Consider the following 25,515-nt stretch of genomic DNA (forward strand, 5'->3'; position numbering starts at 1 on the left):
CAGGGTTGTTTTTGTTTCCCCCCCCCCATGTAGAAGACATTTCAGGATTTTTAAAATCTAAGTCCACGACATCCTACGGTGTGGGTTCCCATGCTCAGCTGGCTGTATCATACCTCTTTAGCATGCAGGATTCCTCCATATGAACCGCATGGCTAACCAGTGAAAAGAAGCTCTGATGAGCATGCTTTCAATATCAGGTACGCAGTGCCTTGCGAGAACGTGGAGAGTTAGAGCTTTGTCCTGCCACAAGATGGTGGTGATATGGATCTTAAGCAGCGAAGATGGAACGCATCTAGTTGCTTTATGTAGTTTTTCCACAGTCGTGGAGAAACGATTTGAGAACCACAGCCGGTGGACTGTGATCTTTGGATATGCGATATAGGTAGAAAGGATTAATATATCATTTAAAGAACAGGAAATGCTGAACAACAGAGTCCTAGGAAATGTGTTTTCTCCATTGAAATACTTGGAGAGAATCTCAGCAATGAGATAGCCTTTTCTGTTTAATACTTTTGAGAATCCGAGAGAGTAACCATACATGGTGCCTGGAGACAGTTGCCCATTGAAATAAATTGAAGACCGGAGAGATAAGGAAACTAAGAATGTTTGCAGTTGCAAGCCTTATAAGGGCATTTAGATCAGCAATTAGTCAAGAAAGTTACAAAAACCAGCGAATTGTAACAAGAATTGATTTGATCCTGAAGGATTGTGTTCAACAACCATGAACTCAAGAGACCTTATTTTCTCAGCCTAATTTGGAGGATTAAACTTTGAATAAATGAAAGTCAGTTTATGGGTGAATGGCGTTGCCGTTATTGAGTGAATTCAGATAAATATAAATTGAAACAAGAAAAAGCCCAAGTACATTATTGTATGAATATTGACACTGAAATCTGACATGGAGATCCTGTTCATTGTCCCTTCCTGACAGAAACTGACTATTGTAACAGTTTGATCAATATTGGTACCTTTTTAAAGCGGCTATATATCAGGTGAGAGCTGAATATTCACCCATTTTATACAACATAACCACATCTGGAGCACCAAACATCTGCAGTAACATTTGCGGAGGTCAAACAGGCTAGGGCTTCACATTAAAATGCAGGTTAAGGATCTGTATCTAGTTTTAACTGCATTTTTCTGTTGGCACCATCCTCATGAGCCTTTGCGTCAATTCTTGTACAGCATCTTTTTTTCTGCCATTACTAGCATCAATGAGTTTCCCAATGGAAAGGTTCCCTCCCCTATAGGGCATTGGTGAACCAATAACCTGACAATGAACAATAATCAGCCAGCCCACAAGTGACCAGATTTCCCAATTTGTCATGGTGCGATTTGAACTCACAACCTCTGCAATGCTAGCCCGTTACCACAGCCACTAGGTTACTGTCCCTTATGAGGGGATGATGAGGAAGACGTGCCTAAGGAGACTAGGTTGAGCAGGGTGATTTGATAGAATTAAGCCATCTCCTGTAGGAACAGTGTCAGGCAACGTACAAAATCCATGTGGCATTGCAACTGGTTGTCACTTTGGCTCTTAAACTTGGTGTGTCGACCTCCATGAAGCTTCTCATTGTCGGTAAACTCCTGCCCAAGCTCAGACCAGGTGTTCATGTGTGTGACATTTTTGCACTGCTCAATGCTGCTGAGAGTGTGCCTGGTTCAAGACATAAGCTTGAGCTTTCAACTGATCTTGTGGTTAATTGCATGCACGCAAAGGGAAATATCAGGATCCTGCTACGCCTTATTCTTTCAATCATCAGTGATGAAACTGTGAGCTGAAGCTAGGCAGTAACAACATGGAACAAAATACTACTGTTGCTGGGCAGTGTGCAGAGATAAAACAAAAGTGATGCTTTAATAAACTCATGACACTTGTATTTCCAATATATAAAAGATCATTGATTTTCCTTTCACAGAGCAAGGATCAAAATGAGTCAAGCTGAGTTGTAATCGCTGTCCTCAATCAAAGCACCAGACACAGAGAGACACATAACTGACTTGAAACATAGACCTGGAGCTAGAAAATGGATTGCTCCTTATACACGCAGTTTAACAAACGTGGGTCCAATTGGTTAGCCTGTGTTAATCACTCAGGACATGCTCTTTAGGTGGGGGGTGGGGATATGATGTAAAGGTGACTCGAGGTCAGACGCAAATTGTAGTAATTCATCAGCAGTCAAATCCTGTTCACTCATTACCGCTGCGCTCGCTGACCTTCGGGTGTCTCAGACTTCAATTTCAAAATGCTTATTGTGGTTTTCAAATCCTTCCAAGGCTTCATCTCTCACTATCTCTATAACCACCTCCAAACCCGAGAACTATCCCAGATCCTTAAGCTCTTGCAATTCTGACCTCTTATCTATCCCCAATTTTCAGCTGGTGATTGTGGGCTGGATTCTTCTTCCCTGCCCGCTGCAAGAATGGCACGGGCGAGAGGCCAACAATGGAAAAATCCATTGACCTCGGGTAGGATTCTCCGGTCATCAGGCAAACGCGGCCCGAGAATCCCGCCCAGTGCCTTCAGCTGCCAAATTGATAAAGTTTGGAAATCCCTCCCTAAATTTCTCTGCCTCTCTCCCGAGTTTTAGGCACTGTCACAGAGCTATGCTGCCCATTCTAATCACTCACATGACTCTCTGCCAAATTTTGCCTGATAACAGTAGCCCTAAATACGACTAACCTAGATCGGGAGGTATCCTGGCTGGGAGGTTTGCTGGAGTCACTCGGGAGGATTTAAACTAGAATGGCAGGGGGGTGGGAACCAGAATGTTAGCTCACAAGGTGTAATAACTGAAGGGGAAATAGAGAACCAAAATAAAAGAACAACATCACCCTCAGGCAGAGCAAAAAAGGTGACAAATGTGAGAAGGGAGGTGGTCAATGCAGGATTGAGGGTGTTGTACCTAAATGTGTGCAGCATACGGAACAAGGTAAATTAACTTGTTGCGCACATTGAAATTGGCCGGTACGATGGGCATCACAGAGACGTGGCTGCAAGGGGATCAGGGCTGGGATCTAAATGTCCAAGGATATGTCCAAGGGCAGCACGGTAGCATGGTGGTTAGCATAAATGCTTCACAGCTCCAGGGTCCCAGGTTCGATTCCCGGCTGGGTCACTGTCTGTGCGGAGTCTGCACGTCCTCCCCGTGTGTGCGTGGGTTTCCTCTGGGTGCTCCGGTTTCCTCCCACAGTCCAAAGAAGTGCGGGTTAGGTGGATTGGCCATGCTAAATTGCCCGTAGTGTCCTTAAAAGTAAGGTTAAGGTTGTTGGGTTACGGGTATAGGGTGGATACGTGGGTTTGAGTAGGGTGATCATTGCTCGGCACAACATCGAGGGCCGAAGGGCCTGTTCTGTGCTGTACTGTTCTATGATATGTATCCTATCAAAAGGACAGGCAGCTGGGCAAAGGGGGCGGGTTGCATTATTCGTCAGGAATGAAGTTAAATCGATAGCAAGGAGCGATATAGGATCAGAAGGCATAGAATCTCTGTGGGTAGAGTTGAGGAATCGCAAAGGTAAAAAGACCCTGATGGGAGTTATGTACAGGCCCCTGAGCAATAGTCAGGATGTGGGGCAGAAAATAAATCATGGAGATAGAAAAGGCATGTAAAAAAGACAATAATACAATAATCGTGGGGGCTTCAACATGCAAGTGGACTGGGAAAATCAGGTTAGTTGTAGATCCCAAGAAAATGAATTTGTGGAATGTCTAAGAAATGTTTTTTTGGAGCAGCTTGTGACATAGCCTACCCGAGAACAGGCAATTCTGGATTTGGTGATGTGTAATGAGGCAGACGTAATCAGGGAACTTAAGGTGAAAGAATCCTTAGGGAGCAGTGACCAAAATATGATAGAATTTAGGCTGCAGTTTGAGAGGGAGAAGCTGCAATCAGATGTAATGGTATTACAATTAAATAAGGGTAGCTACAAAGACATGAGGGAAGAACTGGCCAGAGTTGATTGGAAAAGGAGCCTAGCATGGAAGACAGTGGAACAGCAATGGCAGGAGTTTTTGGGGGTTATTCGGGAGGCACAACAGAAATTCATCCCAAGGAGGAGTAAACATGCTAAGTGGAGGACAAGGCAGCCATGGCTGACGAGGGAAGTCAAGGACAGTAAAAAAGCAAAAGAAAAAGCTTACAAAGTAGCGAGAATTAGTGGGAAGCCAAAGGATTGGGAAGCCTTTAAAAGCGAGCAGTGGACAACTAAAAAAGCAATAAGAGAGGAGAAGCTGAAATATGAGTGTGAGCTAGCTAGTAATATAAAAGAAGATAGGAAGAGTTTTTTTCAATATATAAAAGGTAAGAGAGAGGCAAAAATAGTAATTGGACCACTGGAAAATGTGGCTGGAGAGGTAATAATAGGAAACAAAGAAATGGCAGAGGAACTGAATAGTTACTTTGCATCAACTTTCACGGTGGAAGACACCAGTGGGATGCCAGAGCTCCAGCAGAATCAGGAGGCAGAGGTGAGTGCAGTGACTATCAATAAGGAGAAGGTTTTGAGGAAACTGAAAGATCTGAAGGTGGATAAATCACCTGGACCGAATGGACTACACCCCAAGTTTCTAAAAGAGGTAGCTGAGGAGATTGTAGAGACATTGGTGGTGATCTTTCAGGAATCACTGGAGACAGGAAGGGTCCCAGAGGACTGGAAAGTGGCTAATGTAACACCACTGTTTAAGACGGGAGGGAGGCAGAAGAAGGGAAATTATAGGCTGGTTAGCCTGACTTCAGCCATTGGTAAGGTTTTAGAGTCCATTATTAAAGATGAAATCGCAGAGTACTTGGAAGTGCATGATAAAATAGGACTAAGGCAGCATGGCTTCGTCAAGTGGAGGCTATGTCTGACAAATCTGTGAGAGTTCTTTGAGGAAGTTAGACAAAGGAGAATTAGTGGACGTGATTTATTTAGATTTCCAGAAGGCCTTTGACAAGGTGCCGCATAAGAAACTGTTAAATAAGTTAAGAGCCCATGGTGTTAAGGGTAAGATCCTGGTATGGATAGAGGATTGGTTGACTGGCAGAAGGCAGAGAGTGGGGATAAAGGGGTCTTTTTCAGGATGGTAGCCGGTGACTAGTGGTGTGCCTCAGGGGTCGGTGCTGGGACCGCAACTTTCACAATATACATTAATGATCGGAAGAAGGAACTGAAGACACTGTTGCTAAGTTTGCAGATGATACAAAGATCTGTACAGGGACAGATTGTATTGAGGAAGCAGGAGGGCTGCAGAAGGACTTGGACAGGCTAGGAGAGTGGGCAATGAAGTGGCAGATGGAATACAATGTGGAAAAGTGTGAGGTTAAGCACCTGGGAAGGAGGAATTTAGGCATGGACTATTTTTTAAATGGGGAAATGCTTAGGAAATCAGAACCACAAAGGGACTTGGGAGTCCTTGTTCACGATTCTCTTAAGGTTAATGTGCAGGTTCAGTTGGCAGTTAAGAAGGAAAATGCAATGTTAGCATTCATATCAAGAGGGCTAGAATACAAGACCAGGGATGTATTTCAGAAGCTGTATAAGGCTCTGGTCAGACCCCATTTGGAGTATTGTGAGCAGTTTTGGGCCCCGTATCTAAGGAAGGATGTGCTGGCCTTGGAAAGGGTCCAGAGGAGGTTCACAAGAATGATCCGTGAAATGAAGAGCTGTCATATGAGGAACGGTTGAGGACTCTGGGTCTGTACTCGTTGGAGTTTAGAAGAATGAGGGGGGATCTTATTGAAACTTACAGGATACTATGAGGCCTGGATGCAGTGGACGTGGAGAGGATGTTTCCACTTGTAGGAAACACTAGAAGCAGAGGGCACAATCTCAGACTAAAGGGATGATCCTTTAAAACAGAGATGAGGAGGAATTTCTTCAGCCAGAGGGTGGTGAATCTGTGGAAATCTTTGCCGCAGAAGGCTGTGTAGGCCAAATCACTGAGTGTCTTTAAGACAGAGATAGATAGGTTCTTGATTAATAATGGGAACAGTGGTTATGGGGAGAAGGCAGGAGAATGGGGATGAGAAAATATCAGCCATGGTTGAATGGCGGAGCAGACTCGATGGGCCGGGTGGCCTAATTCAGCTCCTGTGTCTTATGGTCTTATGGGAGTACTCCCTCAACAATCATCCTCACTTGAGTTCAAGGCAGACACTTCAAACAGACACTTACTTTGGCTCTGAAAAAATGAACTATTTCTTCCCGCAGGAGAACTATTAAGAGCTATTACGCCTTCCCAGATTGCCTGTTAAATAATTTGTTGGCCAAGTTATAATTACCGGGTATTATGAGAGACCATCTTCAGAAATAGTGGGCATGTTTCAATGGACTTAAAATGAAGTCCGGTTTCGGGTGCGTTTGGTGGGGTGTTTCTTGTCGACTACAGCACCGAGATTCACCCTGCTATTCACTGGAACTTCGCTGTTTTTTTTTTGGTCTTGGGCAGATTCTCCCACCGATGCCACACTTTAGCCAATTTTCTGCACTGGGTAGCTGAGCTCACCAGCAGCACTGGCTCCTCGCAGATTGGGGCGCCATTTTGACCGTCAGCCCCAATCTATGCACCCCTACTTTCAGGCCCCCCACTTCACCCCCCAACCTTCTATTGGTTGTGAAAACTCACCTTCTCCCCCTCTAGTAGGCAAGCCCCCCCGCCCCACCCCGGTCCCAACTGCTGACAGTGCCAACCTGGCACCCAATCATCTTGGCATTGCCAGCCTGGCACCCTGGCAGTGCTCCTGACACCCTGGCAGTGCCATCCAGGCACCCTGGCTGTGCCATTAAAAATGGCACCCCGATCTCTCCCTGCACTGAGGAGTTCCGGCAAGTGGAGCTCCTCAGTGAACAAAACAGGGGAATGTGCAGCCTTTCCCATGCATTCCCCGCTTTGGTCCTTTATTTAACACGAGTGCCGTTTTCTAGCCATGTGTTTATCGGCACTGCCACAATGTCAGAAGAATTCTGGGAGAGGCCCAAAACAAGATTTCCGCCGGGCACCATTCACTTCCAATATTCCCAGCCCACTCCAGCTGATGTGACCAGGTTCATGCCCTCACTGGGCGTAAACCAGATTAGTACAATAAAAGTAGTATTTAAATATTCAAAAATGACTTTAATCCGAAAACTCCCAGCTCCCGCTGTTGGCACACCCACTAGCGCAACGTGAAGCGAGCGTGAATCCCCACTGGTCTCCACAAATAGAGAACCAGACACGAAGACTATGCTGCTGGGCTCAGAGGCCATTGTAGCTCCCGGGTGTTGGGGCACTGCCACGATGCCAGGTTGGCACTGCCAAAGTGCTGGGTTTGGACAGCCAAGGGGCAGGACCTGAAGTGGCAGGGCTTGAAGGGGCACGGCCTGAAGGGAGACACATTGTGAGAGGCCCCATGCCAGCGATCCTTGGAGGGAGGTGGGAAAAGGAGCTGAGGCTGTTGAGGATAATGGGCGTGGGGGGGGGGATGGTCACTGAAGCCCCAATGCCGGTAATGGTGTTGGTGGGGGACACTGAAGCTGCGATGCCAGATGGGGGTGCAGGGGCTTGACTGTCACGTTGAGTTTGGGGCTGCCGATCTCTGTGAAGTCGGCTTGCTGGTGTGTTTAGGCCGCGGCCCTTTCAAGGACGGTGCAAAACATGTCTCCCCACCTTCAAAAATGTTTCTAAGTGTGGGTGGATTGCGATCGGGCTTGTACTGACCCACCTTGCAGGCATTGCACAGCATTTCCCACTGGAGAGCACACTTAGAAAATCGTTGGACAAATTGCGGCCATAGTCTTAATTCTAATACAGAACCTAATAGAACTTTTAAAATACAATGCCTCAGCTAATATCAATTTAAGAACACCCATCAATATTCAAAGTAATGTTTGACCTGAATCTCCAAGTAAATCAGTTGTTGAGGAAGTTGTATGGAAAAGATGTCTGCTTTACGATATCCAACACCTTGACAACTAGAGAAACATTGAAGGGGTTCGGCCAGCATCCTTGTACAATATTCCTAATTTTCTGAAAGGAAACTGGAACAATTATACCCTTCTAAACCAGGGGCTAGATTCTCCACATCTTGACGGCGGAATCGTGGCCGGCGCCTGGACGGAGAATCCATTTCGGCGCACAAAATCGGGATATAACCTACCTGCAGTCATTGCTGGAGGCCAGTCCTGCCATTCTCTGCCCCCAACCACTCCCGACGGCGTGGATCTAACATGGTCCAGCCGGTCGGGATACTAGCGTAGCGGCTGCAGACTCAGTCCGCGGCCGCCCTGGTCGGGGGCGGGCCGATCGGAGGGCAGGAGGGCCCTGATACGTGGCCGGGCAATGTTTGGGCAGGCGGTCCGGGAGGGCCGCCGACCGAACAGGGGGACTATCTGAGTCCGCCCTGGAGCACGGCACAGCCACTGGAGGCCGCGGCCGTGTGCATGCGTGACCTCTGACCCAGAAGTGCGGAGGGGGGGGGGGCCCTTTCTGCAGCCCCCTGCTAGCCCCCTGCAGGGCAGGCAATATGTGACCCTTTCACGCTAGTCTTTCTGGCGTGGAAGTTCACAGTTTTTACGACGGCATGGGGACATAGTCCCAAAAACAGAGAATCCAGCCACAGTTCACATTATTCTTCAGCAGCAATGTGTGTTACCTCTTCGATTAACTCCTCCTTTTAGATGAGCCCTTATTATTCTCCATTATTTAATTGTTAAAATGACTATTATTCACACTGTGAGCCAGGTATATCATAATCATGTTCTAAAATGTGCCCTTAATATCTTCCCAGTTTCCTCCAATTGTTCCTAGAGAAGTAATTTTAAACTTTTAATAGTGGAATAGATTTTTTTAGATCCGTTTTTCTAACTTGCCGAGGTAAGATCTAAGAATGACTTCTGAATAGATAAGGAGGGACGATAACATTAGAAAAGCTTTTAAAGTTCCTTTGAAAATTACTTTAAAGCTTTTCTTATCTTGGCCTAGTGTGAAGAGAACTTGAAAGGCCCTGATGTTACTTTATTCATGGCACAGACGAGGTCTGTTCATCACCTGTTGAAGCCAAATATGTCAGCTGGTGCTGTTCATGTATATGCTTTAAGGCTTCTGGGTAAAAATGGCTTTACTTGATTTTTTTTGTCCGCCTTCTCAGTTCTCAAGCACAATATCCTAAATATATATGAATTCTGTCTATTTAGTCATGTATTTCCTTCAGGGGTGGCACAGTGGTTAGCACTGCTGCCTCACAGCTCCAGCGTCCCAGGTTCGATTTCCCGCTGGGTCACTGTCTGTGCGGAGTCTGTACATTCTCCCCGTGTCTGGGTGGGTTTCCTCCGGGCGCTCCGGTTTCCTCCCACAGTCCAAAGATGTGCAGGTTAGGTGGATTGGCCATGATAAATTGCCCTTAGCGCTGACAAAGGTTAGGTGTGGTTACTTGGTTATGGGGATACGGTGGGGGTGTGAGCTTGAGTGGGGTGCTCTTTCCAAGGGCTGGTGCAGATTCGATGGGCTGAGTGGCCCCCTTCAGCACTGTAAATTCTATGATTCTGTGATTCTCACAGCATCAGGGACCCGGGTTCAATTCCAGCCTTGGCTGAATCAGATTGTTTATTTTTGTAGCTCTCCAGGGATCCATTACGTCAGTGTCGCAGCTGTTTCTCTAACTGTAATTTACTTTCTGAGTTTATCTCAGAGTAGAAGTGAACAGCTGTCCTTTCCTCGAGAACAAAGAGGCAGACTGTGAGATGCGGCCTCATCAGGGGGTGAAACTCAGGGGATCTAATGACCACCATCCCCTCTCCATGGGACAGGTCCTGGTTGGCAGATAATGCCCCCTCCTCCCGCGCGGTGGCCATAGAACCCTGGGGTTTACCTTGGGATGGAGGGGCAGCTGGTTCGAGCCCAGCTGCCACTGCTTCATCTGGCTTTGCCAGCCCTGGAGGTTCCTCATGGTCCGTACCATCGTTTCAACGTCCTTGGCGATGCTCCTCAGTGATTGGGCCATGCTCTGCAGTGCCTCGGCAATGCCAACCTGCGACTGGGACAAGCTCCACAGCACCTCGGCCATTCCCATCTGAGAGCGGGGCATGTCCCGCAGAACCTCATCAAGGTCAGCCTGGTATTGGGTCACATCCCCCAGCGAGTCGGACATTCTGTCGAGACCCTCAGCCATCTCCGTCATTGACTGCGTGACACCTTGGACACCTTCACTCATGCTGCCGACATCATGCACCAGGCTCTCTACTGCGGTCACCACCCCAGAAGTGTGGGCCTTGGTGCCACACATTTCCGGCGACATCTCTTGCTCCTGAAGCCTCTGGGGTTCCTCTAATCAGCTATGGATCAGCTGGACTATCGCTGACATCTCCCTCTGAATGTCCCGGTCGCTTCCTAATGTCTCCATTAGCTCCCGGTAACCCCTCCTGTTGGGACCCAGCTGTGTCCTGGGATGTCAGAGGCACTGTCAGGGTGCCACGTTGGCAGTGTCCCTGGCAACACGTTCCTATTCTCCTTCTCTATTTCACATATTCATATGCACCTTCTCTATATAATGCATACCTGTTCTTCTCTATTCAACACATTGCTGTATTTCTTCTCTATTTAACACATTCCTCTTATCCTTCTCTGTTCAACTCATTCCTCTTCTCATTCTCTATGTAACATATTCCTGTTCTCCTTCTCAATTTTTAAAATAAATTTAGAGCAACCAATTCATTTTTTTCCAATTAAGGGGCAATTTAGCGTGGCCAATCCACCTAACCTGTGCATCTTTGGGTTGTGGGGGTGAGACCCACACAGACACGGGGGGGGGATATGCAAACTCCACATGGAGAGTGACCCAGGGCCGGGATCGAACCAGGGTCTTTGACGGCGTGAGGCAGTAGTGCCATCCACTCTTTCTCTATTTAACACATTCCTGTTCCCCTTCTCTATTTAACACATTCCTGTTCTTCCCTATTTCACACATTCCTGTTCTTCTTCTCTGCTTAACAGTGACACTTCAATGGGTCCATAGCCGATTGGAGGCTATGGGCGCAGGAAATAGTGCCGGCAATGCGTGGCACTGAGGCCAACATTGCTGGGGTGGCAACTGCACTGGACAGACTGAAGCACGATGTCAGCACTGTGTATGACATTGTCCAAGCCGTTGCCCAGTCAGTGATGGCTGAGCGCTTCAACAGCATGTCCGAGTCACTGGGGGATGTGTCCCAGATGCAGGTGGATCTTTCTGGAGCTCCGAGGACCATGTCCCTATCCCAGGTGAGCATTGCTGAGGCATCCTCAGTGTGTCCCAGTTGCTGAGCACAGTGTTCAAGATGCAGGTGGACATTGATGAGGCATTGCGGAGCATGGCCCACTCACAGAGGGGCATCACGGAGGGCATCGACACCATGGTACAGACATTGGGAGCCGCCAGGGCTGGCAGAGTCCAATGGCGCAGAGGCAGCCGGATGTCAATCCAGCTGCCCCTCAGTCCTGAGAGGGTGGGTGATGGGTGGTTGGGTGGGATAATTGCTGTGAAATAGGTAAACTGGAGGGGCAGGATTAGGCGGACCCGGTTTGGCGGAGGATGAGGGCCTCCCTGCATGCCGCCTGATCCCCCACTCTCAGGCGGGTGCCGCGGTTCCTCCTCCAGCCCTTCCTGATCTGGCTCCTCCTTGGAGATGGCCATATGCCGCTCCTCCTCCACACGTTGCCGCTGCTGTGCCAGGTTGTGGAGGGCACAGCAGATCACCACAAAGTGGCGACCCTCTGGTGGTGTACTGCAGTGTACTACTAGAGCGGTCCAGTATTTGGAACTGCATTTTGAGCAGTCTGATGCACCGAGTGGCCTCATGGTCTCCGCATTGGTCACAGGCCTCCACAGAGGGGTCATCAGGCAGATCCTTCGCGGGGCCTGTTCTGTGCTGTACTGTTCTGTGTTCTGTGTGTGTGTGAGTGCCCCTTGTCCACCAAGAGCCATCCGGTCACCCTGGGGTGTCCCTCGAAGACGTTGGGGATCTCTGACTGCCCCAGGATATAGCTGTCGTGCACACTCGCTGGGAAGCGTGCACACACGTAATGATCTTAATGTGATAGTCACACATAAGTTGGACGTTCAGGGACTGGAACTCTTTCCTGTTAATGAAGGATGATCCCGGACCGCCCAGTGGGTGCAAGGCGATATGCATGCCATCCATTACGCCCTGGACCTGAGGCATCCTGGGACTGGTGGAGAATCCTGCTGCCCGGGCACCTTGATGGGCTTGGTCTGGGTCAACTTTTATCTCTTCGGCTGCCAGAGCAAAAATGGAATCTGTGACTTCACAGAAGCACTTGTAGGCTGTTGGTTGGGATAGGCCATACAAGTCCCCCCTCAAGCGCTGCAATAATCCCAAAGCATACAAGTTCAGTGCTGGAGTGACCTTGACGGCCACTGGGAGCGGGTATCCTCCTCCTCTATGTGGTGACAAGTCTGCAAGGACATGGCACAGGTGACGCACCATCTCCTCATTTAGGCGGAGCCTCCTGCAGCACAGGCTGTCTGTCATCTGGTTGAAAGACCAGCGATGACTGTACACCTTGTGCTGTCGCTGGTCTCCCCCACTGGTACCTTCCTGGCCTGATGGGTGGTGGGTTCTCAGGGTTGTGGGTGGGCTACTGCACATGGGTTGCTGCCTCGAGTCTCTATCGACACCCCTGCTGCTACCTTTTCTGGTGTGACCAACACTCCGGTGGCAGCTTCCGTGGGTCCATGATATGATTGTTAATGTAATATATGTAAGGAACTGGAGAGGGTGTGAGACCGACCAACAGCTGTGGCTTCCACCCCTGGACCCTTGGATTCCCCCAAGCATCCCTCACGCTCACATCCCCTGCCATCCTCAGGGTACCAGCCAACCTGCACTGCACACATACTGCCATTCGCTGGGGATCGCCTGGGCACTGGACCCCAGACCTCGGACCCCAGACACCAGCTGGGAACATCATTTGGACCAGATGTTGTTTCCCTCCCTGGTCCACACACCCACCCTCTGGTCACGGAGATGTCGCAGGTGCTGTGACCCAGCTCTTGGGTGTTCTAATGTTGACAGCTGCCTCTGTGGTGCTGATGCATCTGGACTTCAGGCAAAGTATCCAGGCCTCACAGTCTGATTGGGATGGCACGATGTAGCAACCGCCTGCGACATGGCACGTGTACCCGCGGGAATCCACTTGGGAGCTGTGAAGTACTCGCATGGATCTTGGTTTCGGACAATGCTCAGCACAACATTAAGGGCCGAAGGGCCTGTTCTGTGCTGTACTGTTCTATGTTCTATTACTAGAATTGCCAATTCCCCATTAACCTTCAGCGGCATAGCCGGCAGCTGCCACGGTCAGTGGGAGTTAAAGTGACCAACACCATATTGCCATGGATAGGGCTCTGTGTGTTTGGTGGGACGGACAGGCAGCAGCTGGAGCTGCCCCAGTTATGGGTATACACTGTCCAGTGGGGTGGCATGCCAGACCCTTGGGCGCAGTCCCCTCAGCCCAGGGACTATCTCCCTCAAAGATGGCGGCCCAATCTTGAAGATGGCTGCTCACCTCCTCGGATCCCCACAGCAGCCATTCTGCTGGCTTCACGTTTTTAAATAGGTGTGTTAAACAGCGCCCGAGTGAGCGCTCGCTGGGGAGGCGGTTAGATCACGGGAGGCCGTTCAACATCCCATTAATGGGATGGAGATTGGCCTTCATTGATAATTATTGGTTCTCGTCGCACCGCGGTGGGATCCACATCTCGCCAACAGGAGCGGGCTGGTTAGATCAGAAACCGATCAGCGCCTGATTTCGGACTCTCCCGCTATCTAACCAGCCTGCTCGCTCTCTTACCCAGTGGGGCATGGCTGGTAGATCGTACTCTATGCATACAACCAGCATTTCAAAACAAATTAAACCAAAATCTCCATTATCTGTACAAAACATTAAATTGTGAGGTGCTGCTAGGATCACTAACAACTTCTCGGTGTATGTATTTCTTTTTGCAAATAATCTGATGGTTGATGATTTGCATCTGGCCAAATAATTTTATGCCTTTGCTTTCTCTGCAGCATTTATTTCAAGTTAGCAAGGTTAACCATTGCCATTTTTGTACACACAGGGCCGGATTTAATGCAGCCTGAGGGAAAGATGGTGAGCGGGCCCACTTGATTGTGGAAGAGGCCGCACACAAGTCCCATCCCCGCCGATGGGAAACCTCCCGTGATTAATTTGGAAGTGGAACAGGCCAGTTTGGGGAAAATCTGACTGCTTGGAGCCGGTTGTCAATTCGGATAATTACTGCCAGCTGTCACCATTAATCAGGGCCCTGAAATCCCGAGAAATTCCAAAGCTAGCTCGTTAAGTGCCTGACAGTCCTTTCATATGAAATAATCAAAATATTGCGGATGCTGGAATTTGAAGCAAGAACAGAGAATGCTGGGAAAACCCAACATGTCTGAGGCATTTGAAGGGAGAGAAAACAGATTTAACATTTGAGTCCAGGCGGCTCTTCATCAGAGCTAAAGAGGGGGAGAAATGAGCTAGATATTAAACTCTAGCTGCAAGAGATTGCAATAAGATGCACCAAACTTAAGAACAAAGACAGGTGGCACGGTGTGAGAGGCGGGGAAAGGGAGGGCTTTTTCATTGAGACACTAAATGTATAGGATATTTTTTAAAGGGTTCATGGTGACTACAAAGTGGTTAGCACTGTCGCTTCACAGCGCCAGGGTCCCAGGTTCTATTCCCGGCTGCGTTACTGTCTGTGTGGAGTCTGCACGTTGTCCCCTTGTCCTCCGGTTTCCTCCCACTAGTCCTGAAAGACGTGCTGTTAGGTAATTTGGATATTCTGAATTCTCCCTCCGTGTATCTGAACAGGCGCTGGAATGTGGTGACTAGGGGCTTTTCACAGTAATTTATATTGCAATGTAGCCTGAAGTTATTGAGCTCAAGGTTGAATCTCACATTGGGAGCAGCGAATTCAGCAGACCAAATTGAGGGTGAGCTGCTACTGAGCCTGAAAGGAGTTTCTGGGGCCTTGAATTGTGAGGAGGGAGGAGGTAAAGGGGCAGGTGTTTCATGTTCTGTGACTGCGAGGAAAGGTGCTGTGGAACGAGGATGGGGAGTTGGGCGTGATGGAGGATTGGATCACAGGAAGTAGTTCCTGTGCAATACTGACAGGGTTGGAGGAGGTGTGGTTGAGGGAGGTGAGAGGAAAATATGTTTTGTGGTGGCATCACGATGGAGTTAGCATAAGTGGCGATGGATGAACCTTTGAATGCAGAGTCTGGGTGGGATGGAAAATGAGGCAAGGGGGACCCTAGCATGGTTCTTGGAGGGACAGGAATGGGTGAGGAAAATGTGGGCAAGATTTTTAAAATATTCCATACATTTCAAAGCAAAAACCCTCCCTCTCACTCCCTCATCGGGCCATCTGTCTCTTGTTCCACTACAATATCCAACACATTTTTCCTCTCCTTAGACCTTTTATCTGGTCGGGGCGTCCCTTCAGAAGCAACACTGGTTTCTCACTCATTCTTCAACCAGTGGGCTGAGCCTGCATCAATGATGTTAAATTCCATCCACATTTTTCGTGGAGTCACTCTATCTAGATTTTGGCCAATGGAGCTAAAGAGATTTCTACAATTACTTTTCCAATAGTGCAAGAACCCACGTTAAAATCTGTATCATCCAGTTCTATTCAAACCATCTTGCAATTTACTCCACTTTAAACTTCAAAGCCCCACCTGCAGGGATTTTTCAGTACAAATCCATGCAACAAGGCTGGCTAACCTGTATCACCCACGCAACACTAAGACGAAGAAAGTACACCTGCGCCTATCGTTCCTCAGAAAATTAAGGAAATTCAGCATGTCCACATTGACTCTTACTAATTTTTTATTGACACACCACAGAAAGCATCCTCTGGTTGCATCGCTCGGCAACTGCTCGGCCCAAGACCACAGGAAACTACAGAGCCGTGAACACAGCCCAGTCCATCACGCGAACCCCCCTCCTATCCATTGACTCTGTCTACACCTCCCGCTGCCTTGGGAAAGCGGGCAACCCATGTTAAAAGATCCCTCCCACGCAGGTTATTCTTCTTCCAACCTCTTCCATCGGGCAGAAGTTACAAAAGTCTGAGAACACGCACTAACAGATTCAAAACCTACTGTTACCAGTCTCCCAAATGGCCCTCTGATGAACTTAACTAATCTTTCTATGCATCTTCTTTACAGTTGTAGCACCATATTCCGTACGCTGCATCTGATGTCTATGTATTTACATCGTGTCTTTATCATATGTCCTGTTTTCCATGTATGGAGCGATCTGCCTGGACTGTACGCAGAACAATACTTTTCACTGTACCTAAATCTATCTGGTACCTCAAAATGTCCTCCAAAACTATCACTAACTACCTCACTAATTTTTTTTGCCTCTCTTGTTACTTTATCCTGTAGTTTATTGGCAGCAACCAGAGCTACACGAACATGACAATTCTGCTTCCAGTCCTGTTATGACACTGTTCTATGATCATTATTTCATCATCTAATCTATTCAAGTTCTGGCATCGACTTAATCTTTCTGTCTGCCAGGCCTCCTACTGTGCGATCTCCCTCTTGCTCTGTTGGGAGTTTCTTTCTCCGGTACACAATTGTTTCCTGATGCAACAATTACTTTCGGACTTACTTTCAATGCTTGCACTGTGTTGCGTACTCTCCACTCTCACTCCAGTTTGCCCGTCAACAGACATCTCTTCTTGACCATCACCCTGAACATTCAACCAATATTCAAACTAGCCAATAGCTTTTTCCTGCAGGTACCACAATTGTTTAATCCTTTCACTCACTAGACCCCCTCAGGGTCATACGTCACGCAAGTATCCAGCCCGGACAATTGGCGTGTGGGTTTATGGGTGGCACAGTAGCACAGTGGTTAGCATTGTTGTTTCACAGCGCCAGGGACCGGGGTTCAATTCCCAGTTTGGGTCACTATCTGTGCAGAGTCTGCACGCTCTCCCCATGTCAGCATGGGTTTCCTCCAGGTGCTCCGGTTTCCTCCACAAGTCATGAAAGACGTGCTAGTTAGATGAATTGGACGTTCTGAATTCTCCCCCTGTGTACCCGAATAGGCGCCACAGTGGGAGACTCGGGCATTTTCACAGTAACTTCATTGCAGTGTTAATGTTAGCCTACTAGAGGCACTATTAAATATTATATTATATAGCTCGATCATGTGTGTCATGTTAATGCACTTTACCACTATTGAGCCCTTGACCTACCACATTCTGTTTCTCAGGTCCATCATCACAAAACACATGAGGTGCCAGATGCCTCTTTTTCTTTCATCAGCTGCTCAGAACCCAAAGTTTTGTAATTAATTCCAATAAACTGTGAGGAGTAAACTGTAACAGTTTGATTATCATGTTTGAGAAGTACTGTTTCACTGTCTTGACATATCACCTTTCCATTCCCTCTGTCCCTCTCTTTTATAGTGTATTAAATCTTCTGAATTGAAGCCTGAAGCTGTGCCTCATTGCTCTCTGAATTACAGGTTTCACAATTCTCACTTTTATTAACCTCGTAAATTAGTCATCTGCCAAACCCCCGTCTTTTAGGAGGACTTTTAACCTTTGACAAGTGGGATGAGTAAATTATCCAGGTACCTTTAAGAATATTTGTTTCTTCCTCAAATTCTTATCACCTGATACCGTTAATACTTACCTCACACTAATGAGAAATATCAAGTGTTGTTAGGCAGTTGCAGAAATGCCATGACTGGGTAAACTGTAGAGCAACTGACTTTCCAAAAATAATTGCCGTATCATGCTTCCTTTGTGTCTTTCTCATAGAAGGTTTGCTCAACAGCAGAGGTAGCTCACTCGAGGCTTTATCAGTATTTTTAATCGTCTTACTCCAGATTTTATCGGGAATTACAACTCCTTTTTGTGACATCGATGTGTTGTCATTGCCAAACCTGTAGCAGACAGTACTTTTATGTTCTTTGAGCATGTATATTTCCTCACTGCTTAATGCATCAATATAACATTTTAACTTGCACATACTGTTGAAGCACATGAACAATCTCGTTCACAGTTAAAGGAAAACACGACCAATAATTTTGGCACAGGACTAAATATCCTTCTGACAAGTATAATTTGGTTTAGGGTGGCACGGTGGCACAGTGGTAAGTGCTGCTGCCTCACAGCGCCAGGGACCCAAGCTCAATTCCGACCTCTGGTGACTGTGTGGAGTTTGTACATTCTCCCCGTGTCTGCATGGGTATCCTCCCACAATCAAAAGCTGTGCAGGTTAGGTGGATTGGCCATGCTAATTTGCCCCTTTGTGTCCAAAAGGATAGGTGGGGTGACTGGTTACGGGAATAGAGTGGAGGCGTGGGCCTACGTAGGGTACTCTTTCAGTGGGCCAGTGCAGACTAAATGGGCCGAATGGTCTCCTCTGCACTGTCGTGATTCTATGATCATTATTTTCATCCTCTCCTTCAGAATTCTCTTCATCATTTGTCATCTCAAGGACATTGCTTCGCTTTGGGCAGATCATCGCACAACGATACTTCAACTCACACCTGAAGCACCGACTAACTGTTCCCGAGGCATTCCCAGGATTCACTTGCCCCATTATTTTTCTTCTCGGTGTACTGTATTAGACATGCTGAACATGCATTCACCCTCACCCTGCCAGTCTTTAATCCTGCTGCTTGTTTGATGCCGACTGATCTCAGCTTGATAATCTTCAGCTTCCTCCGTGACAATCAGAAACAAAAATTCTAATTGGCTGCCAGAAGATGTAAGTTCACAGGATATAAATACTTTTATAGCTGCTCCCTCCCTACCCCATGATCCAGAAATCTGCTCCCTCCCAGCCTCCTTTACTTATTTGGGGATATTCCTCGTCCTGTCATCTTCTCCCAGTCTTGGCATCTTCCTATGTAACACCAATTGTTTTGTGCCATCTCTCCTATTATGTGGCTAAAGCCTTTTTCACCACGGGGCTCTTATTTCTTTAAAAAAAAAATTTAAGAGTACCCAATTCATTTTTTCCAATTAATGGGCAGTTTAGCGTGGCCAATCAACATAGCCTGCACATCTTTGGGTTGTGCGGGCGAAACCCACACAAACATGGGGGGAATGTGCAAACTCCACCCGGACAGTAACCCGGAGCCGGGATCGAACCTGGGACCTCAGCGCCGTGAGGCTGCAGGGCTAACCGACTGCGCCACCGTGCTGTCCCCGTGAGGCTCTGATTTCTAACACATACAAGGTGGCTCAATCATTTCCTCATGCGATATCATATAATAATATCTGTTCAGTTTCCTGACAAGACTTTGAGCTCAAAGTAAATAGTGTAGTGTTTATTTCAACACACTGGGCAGGATTCCCCGATGTCATCTGTGAAGGGTCCAGTTCCGAGTGAGAACAGAAAATTTGGCGTTCCTGCCAAAACCCCATCCACTTTCAGAGGCACTGGCAAGTCCCATCCATGAATGAGGGGAGAGATTTTGGCCACCTTTCTAGATTTAAAAAAATATTTAATTATTGTTTTTTTTAATCAAAAAACCTCAACAAATTAAGAACAATTCAACCCTCGTCCTCATGCAGATCAAACCCGACACCTCAAACGCCAAGTTCTGCCTGGTCCCAATATCCCTGTCCTCATGTTCAAATCCTTCTGTCGATCCATAACATCACCAGCAACAAATTGCATTAATACAACACCTTAATCATAGTGAAACATCCCAAGACCCTTCACAGGGGAAGTTTGCCACCAAGGCACATAAGGAGATGTTAGGGTCGATGAGCAAAAGCTTGGTCAAACAGATAGGGGCGGGATTCTCCGACCCCCAGCCGGGTCAGAGAATCGCCGGGGGCCAGCGTCAATCCCGCCCAGACGTGTCCCGAATTCTCCAGCACCGGAGATTCGGCGGGGGCGCGAATCACTCCGTGCCGGTCGGCGGCCCCCCCCCCCCCCCCCCCCCCCCCCGATTCTCCGTCCCACAATGGGCTGAAGTCCCGCCGCTGTCAAGCATCTCCCGCCAGCGTGGATCAAACCACCTACCTTACCGGTGGGAGCAGGCAGCGCGGGTGGGCTCCGTGGTCCTGGGGGGGCGTGGGGTGATTTTGGCTCCAGGGGATGCCCCCATGGTGGCCTGGCCCGCGATCGGAACCCACCGATCGGCGGGCGGGCCTGTGCCGTGTGGGCACTCTTTTCCTTCCGCCTTTGCCATAGTCTTCACGATGGCGGAGGCGGAAGTGACCCCCTCCCCTGCGTATGCCTCTGATGCTCCGGCGCATACGCTGACTTCCGCCGGCTGGCGAAGCACCTTCGGCCTTGGCTGGCGTGGCGCCAAAGGCTGTCCACGCCAGCCGGCGAAGCGCTAACCACTCCGGCGCGGGGTTAGCCCCTCAATGTTAGGGTTTGGCCCCTAACATTGAGGGGCTAGGCCCGCGCATTTGGGGCAGCCCGACGCCGGAGTGGTTCACACCATTCCATCACGCTGGGACTCCCCGCCCCGCCGGGTAGGGGAGAATCCCGGCCAAGAAGAGAGTTCGAGATTTGAAATATCAAGCCTCAGCAACCGAGGCCTAGGGTCCGAGTGCAGAAAACTCTGCCAGTCGTCCATCCACATGCCTGTTCTCCATTCCCACGACTCCCCTTTTCTCCTAATTCCCTATTCCCTTCTTCGGAACTTAGCAACAGATGGAGACCGTTCAGCCTCTTGAACCTTTACCACCATTCAATGACACCATGGTTAACTGAATCGCCTCAACTCCCTTTAGCATGTTGGTTCCCATTCCCCCAAAGTACATCAATCTCAATCTTGAAAGCTCCAATTTTCCCAGTAGGAGCAGCATTCATGGGAAGAGTGTTACATATTTTTTACTATCTTTTTTAATGGAAATGTACTTCCCGACTTCCCTTTGAAACTGCCGAGCTCTCATTTTAAGATTGTGTCCTCAGTTTTGATTCCCCAAACAGAGGAAATACTTTTGCTGTATCCACGTTATTGAACCGTTTTAATATTTTAAACACCTCGACCAGACCACCTCACAATCTTAAATACTGAAGACATATTCTACTCTTTACATTAATTGCCCATCATAAATTCATACCAGCTCCTCCCTTACTTTTAAAAGCATTCCAAGTAAAACACTTGCTTTTTGCACTCCAACACACACACACAGACACACCAACCGCTGCTTTCCCTTTTAGTTGACATCTGCCATTTCCCACCACTCCATTAAACACTCCCAAGATACCTTTCAGGGTCCAAGGAACGCTATAGAAATGCTGTTGCTGTTAATATTCCTGTCACATTGGACCTGGACTCAAAAAAAAAATCCTATTACTTTTGTGACCTTGAAAGCTCCTGTCCTGAACTCGACCTTGCTTTAAAGTTTCTCATGACGTCCCACAGAATCGTGCGGTGACTCTGTAAGACTGCCAAGGATCAGACTTCAGCAAGAGTGCCCTGACGTGCTCACCTTAGCTCTCAATTCAAAGGCCCTGACTGGGCGGTTCCTTGAATGCCTATTTGGCCCGACCTCATTTGTCACATGAGCAAATGTCCATATCGCAAGCTTCGCCTCACTTATTGTTGATGGGAAATTTAATTCTCAGTTTTAGAAATGAACTCTGGTGGTCAAATTATTCTTTAAAAGCTCCACTTAGAAATTTTTTTTATCCAATATTAAATGCAGCTGAGGTAGGATTGTGGCGCTGTCCTTGCAATGTCGTCAACAGTGGAGTTGATGTCAATTTTGAATATGATTGGAGAGGTGGAGATTTCCTCTCTGTTACCTATGGGCGCTGAGGCCAATTACAATATCCTCACTATGGTGCTCCCCTATTAAACACGAAGCGGTGCAAGACTGCAATGAATTCCATGCATCGAGTGGCTGAACAGTTTCCATCTGTTGCTAAGCTCCTAAGGAGGGAACAGGGAATTAGGAGCAAAGCAAAGTCATGGGAAAGGAGAGTAGGCGTGTGATGGAGAGCAGGCCCGATGTGAAGGTCAACGTTCTAGTTTGACAATAAAGAGTGGTGATTGTTATTATTAAATGTAGGGGGGGAAAAAATCTTCTGGCAAGTTAACCCAAAAAGCTACACACATTCTGGCTATGTTGATATCTTATTCATCACAATCGCTCCCTGAGGCTCCATGTTTTGTCAGTGAAACAAAGAGATGAGTAAATATGTCAGGACTAGCACTGTCATATTATTAGGTCTGTCACTCTGCAGGATACCTCGTCAATGAACACTCATCACAGTTGCACAGCGCCTTTCCTGTAAATTTGGCAGGCGTCTAATTATACTTGCCTAACAGATTAAAGGTGCGACAGTGCACTAGCAGACTGCGTGAGGTGCAGACCGAAACACTAAACATCCTTTGCCAGTAAATAACTAGATGTAATTCACTGAAGTACATCATACATTTACGGGGAGAAGGTGGCACTGCGGTAATGCCACTAGACCAGTAATGCCAAGGCTAAGTGCAAAGCTCTGGGGACAGGGGTTCACATCCGACCATGATAACTGGTGGAATGTAAATTCGATTAATAAAATTTGGAATTAAATTCAATTAATAAAATTTAGAATTGAAAGTTAGTCAGCGATGGTAACCGTGAAATTATCATCGGTTGTCATAAAGCTGATTCACGAAATGACCTTTCGGGAAGGAAATCCTACATGTGACTCCAGAGCTACAGCATAATAATAATAATCTGTATTAATGTCACAAGTAGGCTTACATTAGCACTGCAATGAAGTTACTGTAAAAACGTCCTAGTCGCCATACGGCGGCGCCTGTTCGGGTACACTGCGGGAGAATTCAGAACGCCCAAGCACGTCTTTCGGGACTTGTGGGAGGAAATCAGAGCACCCGGAGAAAACTCACGCAGACCCGGGGAGAACGTGCAGACTCTACACAGACAGTAACCCAAGCCGGGAATCGAACCCAGTTCCCTGGCGCTGTGAAGCAACACTGCTAACCATGATGCAATGTGGTGGGCTCTTAACTGTCCCCGGCAATTGCCTGGCAAGCACTCACTTTAGGGGCAATTAAGGATGGGCAACAAATGTCGGCCTTACCAGCAAAGCACATCCCATGAAATAATAAAGAAAAATCGTATTTTGCAGAATATTGTATTTCCTTGGGTCTCATGCGGGCCAAACGTAGCTGCCACCACTGATGTTGATAAAGTGGTTACCACTGCCAAAGAATTAAGTCCCCCTTGTCCTTACCTTTCATTCGCGAAACTATGAGACCATGGTTACATCTAGTTGTTTGAGCTCAGCCCATCAACAGAAGGAGAATTCATATTAGCAATACTTTGCTTCACTTGAACCATTTGATCACATGCCACTGTCATTCTTGCTCCTCAAATCCTTGATACGTTGTCCTTTTCAAGCGCCTGATTTCCTTCCAATGTTAATGGGCTCTGCTTCAACAATGCTTTTTGCCGCAAAAAGTCCACACTCCTGACATTGGTGTAAAGGCATTTTTGTCTAACTTCCAATTTAATAGCTTTTGCAATTATCTTAAGTCTGCATCATAGGAACAGGAGTAGTATTCAGCATAATAATAATCTTTATTAGTGTCTCAAGCAGGCTGACATTCACACTGCAATGAAGTTACTGTGAAAAGCCCCGAATCGTCACACTACGGCGCCCGTTCGGGTACTCTGAGGGAGAATTCAGAACCTCCAATTCACCTAACAAGCACGTCTTTCAGGACTATGTGGTAGGAAATCGGAGCCCCTGGAGAAAACCCACACAGACAGGGGGAGAACACAGACTCCGCACAGACAGTGACCCAAGCTGGAAATTGAACCCGGATCCCACGCTGTGAAGCAACAGTGCTAACCACTGTTCTACCCGTGCTGCCCATATTGGGAGCCTGTTCCTTAGTTCAATTAGATCATAGTTGATCTGTTCCTCAAGCTCTCGTCACCTTTACCCAACAGAAATCTATCAATACAAAAACAAAGTATTGTGACTGCTGTAAGACAGAAATAAAACAGAAAATGCTGCCAATACTCAGCTGGTCAGACAGTATCAGTGGAGAGGGGCAGAGTTCATGTTTCATGTCAATGAAACTCACTGAATTGAAAGGTTACCTCTATTTCGCACCACAGAAGCTGGCTGCCCTGCTGAGTATTTCCAGTATTTTCTGTTATTATTTCAAAATCGATCAAATTAAGCCTCGAAAGCTCCCATGTGCCAGCGACAGCAACCTTCTGGAGGCAGAGTCCCTGATTTCCACCACTGTTCCCCGCTGTTACCAGAGTTCTAAATGACCCTCTGGTGGACTGATCTGATCTCTTCACACATCATAGTCGGGATTCTCCGAAATCCTGGCCAAGCGTCAAAACCGGCGCGGGCGACGTCGGCGTCAACGAACCTCCAGGCCCAGGCATTCACCCCTTCCTAGGGGGCTAGAACGGCACCGGAGTGCTGTGCGCTGCTCCGGTGCTGAAAGCCGGCCCTACACTGTCGGCGTGGGTTCGTGCATGCGTGCCACGGCCGGCGCACACGCGCATGCGCAGGCCAAGCCGCGCAGATCCGTGCATGCGCGCCACAGCCATCTCCGCACCGGCCCGCGGGCAACATGGCGGAGCCCTACAGGGACCCGGCGCGCAGGAACATAGGCCCCCCCTGGAGTCAGCTCCCCCACCCCATCAGGACGACCCCCGCTGCCAGAACGCCGAGGTCCCGCCGGGTAGGACCACGTGCAAATGACGGCAGCGAAACTTGGTGGGCACTCGGCCCGTTGAGGGGGGGGGGGGGCGCTCTCAACGGCCCCCGACCAGCGCCACGACGATCGTGCCGGTGTGATTGCCGCCGATTCTCCAGTCTCCAGATCGGAGAATCCCGGCCCTTGTCGATGGAGTAGTACTGCTCTCCTGTATGCTTCACCCGTGTATTTTATGTATGCCCTCTGCCTTTTCTTTAATGTGTGGAATGATCTCTCTGGACTGTATGCAGAACAATCCTTTTGACTGTACCTCGGTACACATGACAATAACAAATCCAATGCAATCCATTGTGCGAAGAGGTGCTTCCTGATTTCACTGGCTCTAATTTTAAGGTTGCGTCTCCCTTGTTCTGGATTCATCCACAAGAGGAAATTATTAATCACTATCTATCCTGTTGAATCCTTCTAGCAATTTATACATCTCAATCCTATCACCCTTCAATCTTCCAGTATTGAAGTGTAGACAAGCCAGGTTTGTGCAACATGGCTGAGCAAATAAAGTATTTTAGCCCTGGAATCACACTGGTGAATTTGTGCTGTACCTTCACCCAAAGCCAAGAGACGCGATTCACTGCTCCCCACGCCGGGTGGGAGAATTGCGGGAGGCCCCCCGACTAATTTTACGACCCCCTGGCACCCCCCGCGATTCTCCCACCCCCCGCTCGGAAGAATCGACGCTCTCTGTTTTTCAGCGGCCTGCCGTTCGCGACCGTTTCACGACGACGGCAACCACACCTGGTCGCTGCCGTCATGAAATCACCGTGAGATGCCCGTTTTGGGGCTTG

The 25,515-nt window shown here is 48.1% G+C and overlaps 1 protein-coding gene across 8 annotated transcripts in view; it reads right to left on the reverse strand.

The window, feature by feature from the left end:
* Window positions 1-25,515, reverse strand: part of LOC119965900 (catenin delta-2-like) — a 1,408,928-nt gene that overhangs the window by 206,924 nt on the left and 1,176,489 nt on the right. The gene's annotated exons all lie outside the window — the stretch shown is intronic.

This window comes from Scyliorhinus canicula, chromosome 5 (genome assembly GCF_902713615.1).
Source record: "Scyliorhinus canicula chromosome 5, sScyCan1.1, whole genome shotgun sequence".
In the NCBI taxonomy this organism is placed as follows: Eukaryota; Metazoa; Chordata; class Chondrichthyes; order Carcharhiniformes; family Scyliorhinidae; genus Scyliorhinus; species Scyliorhinus canicula.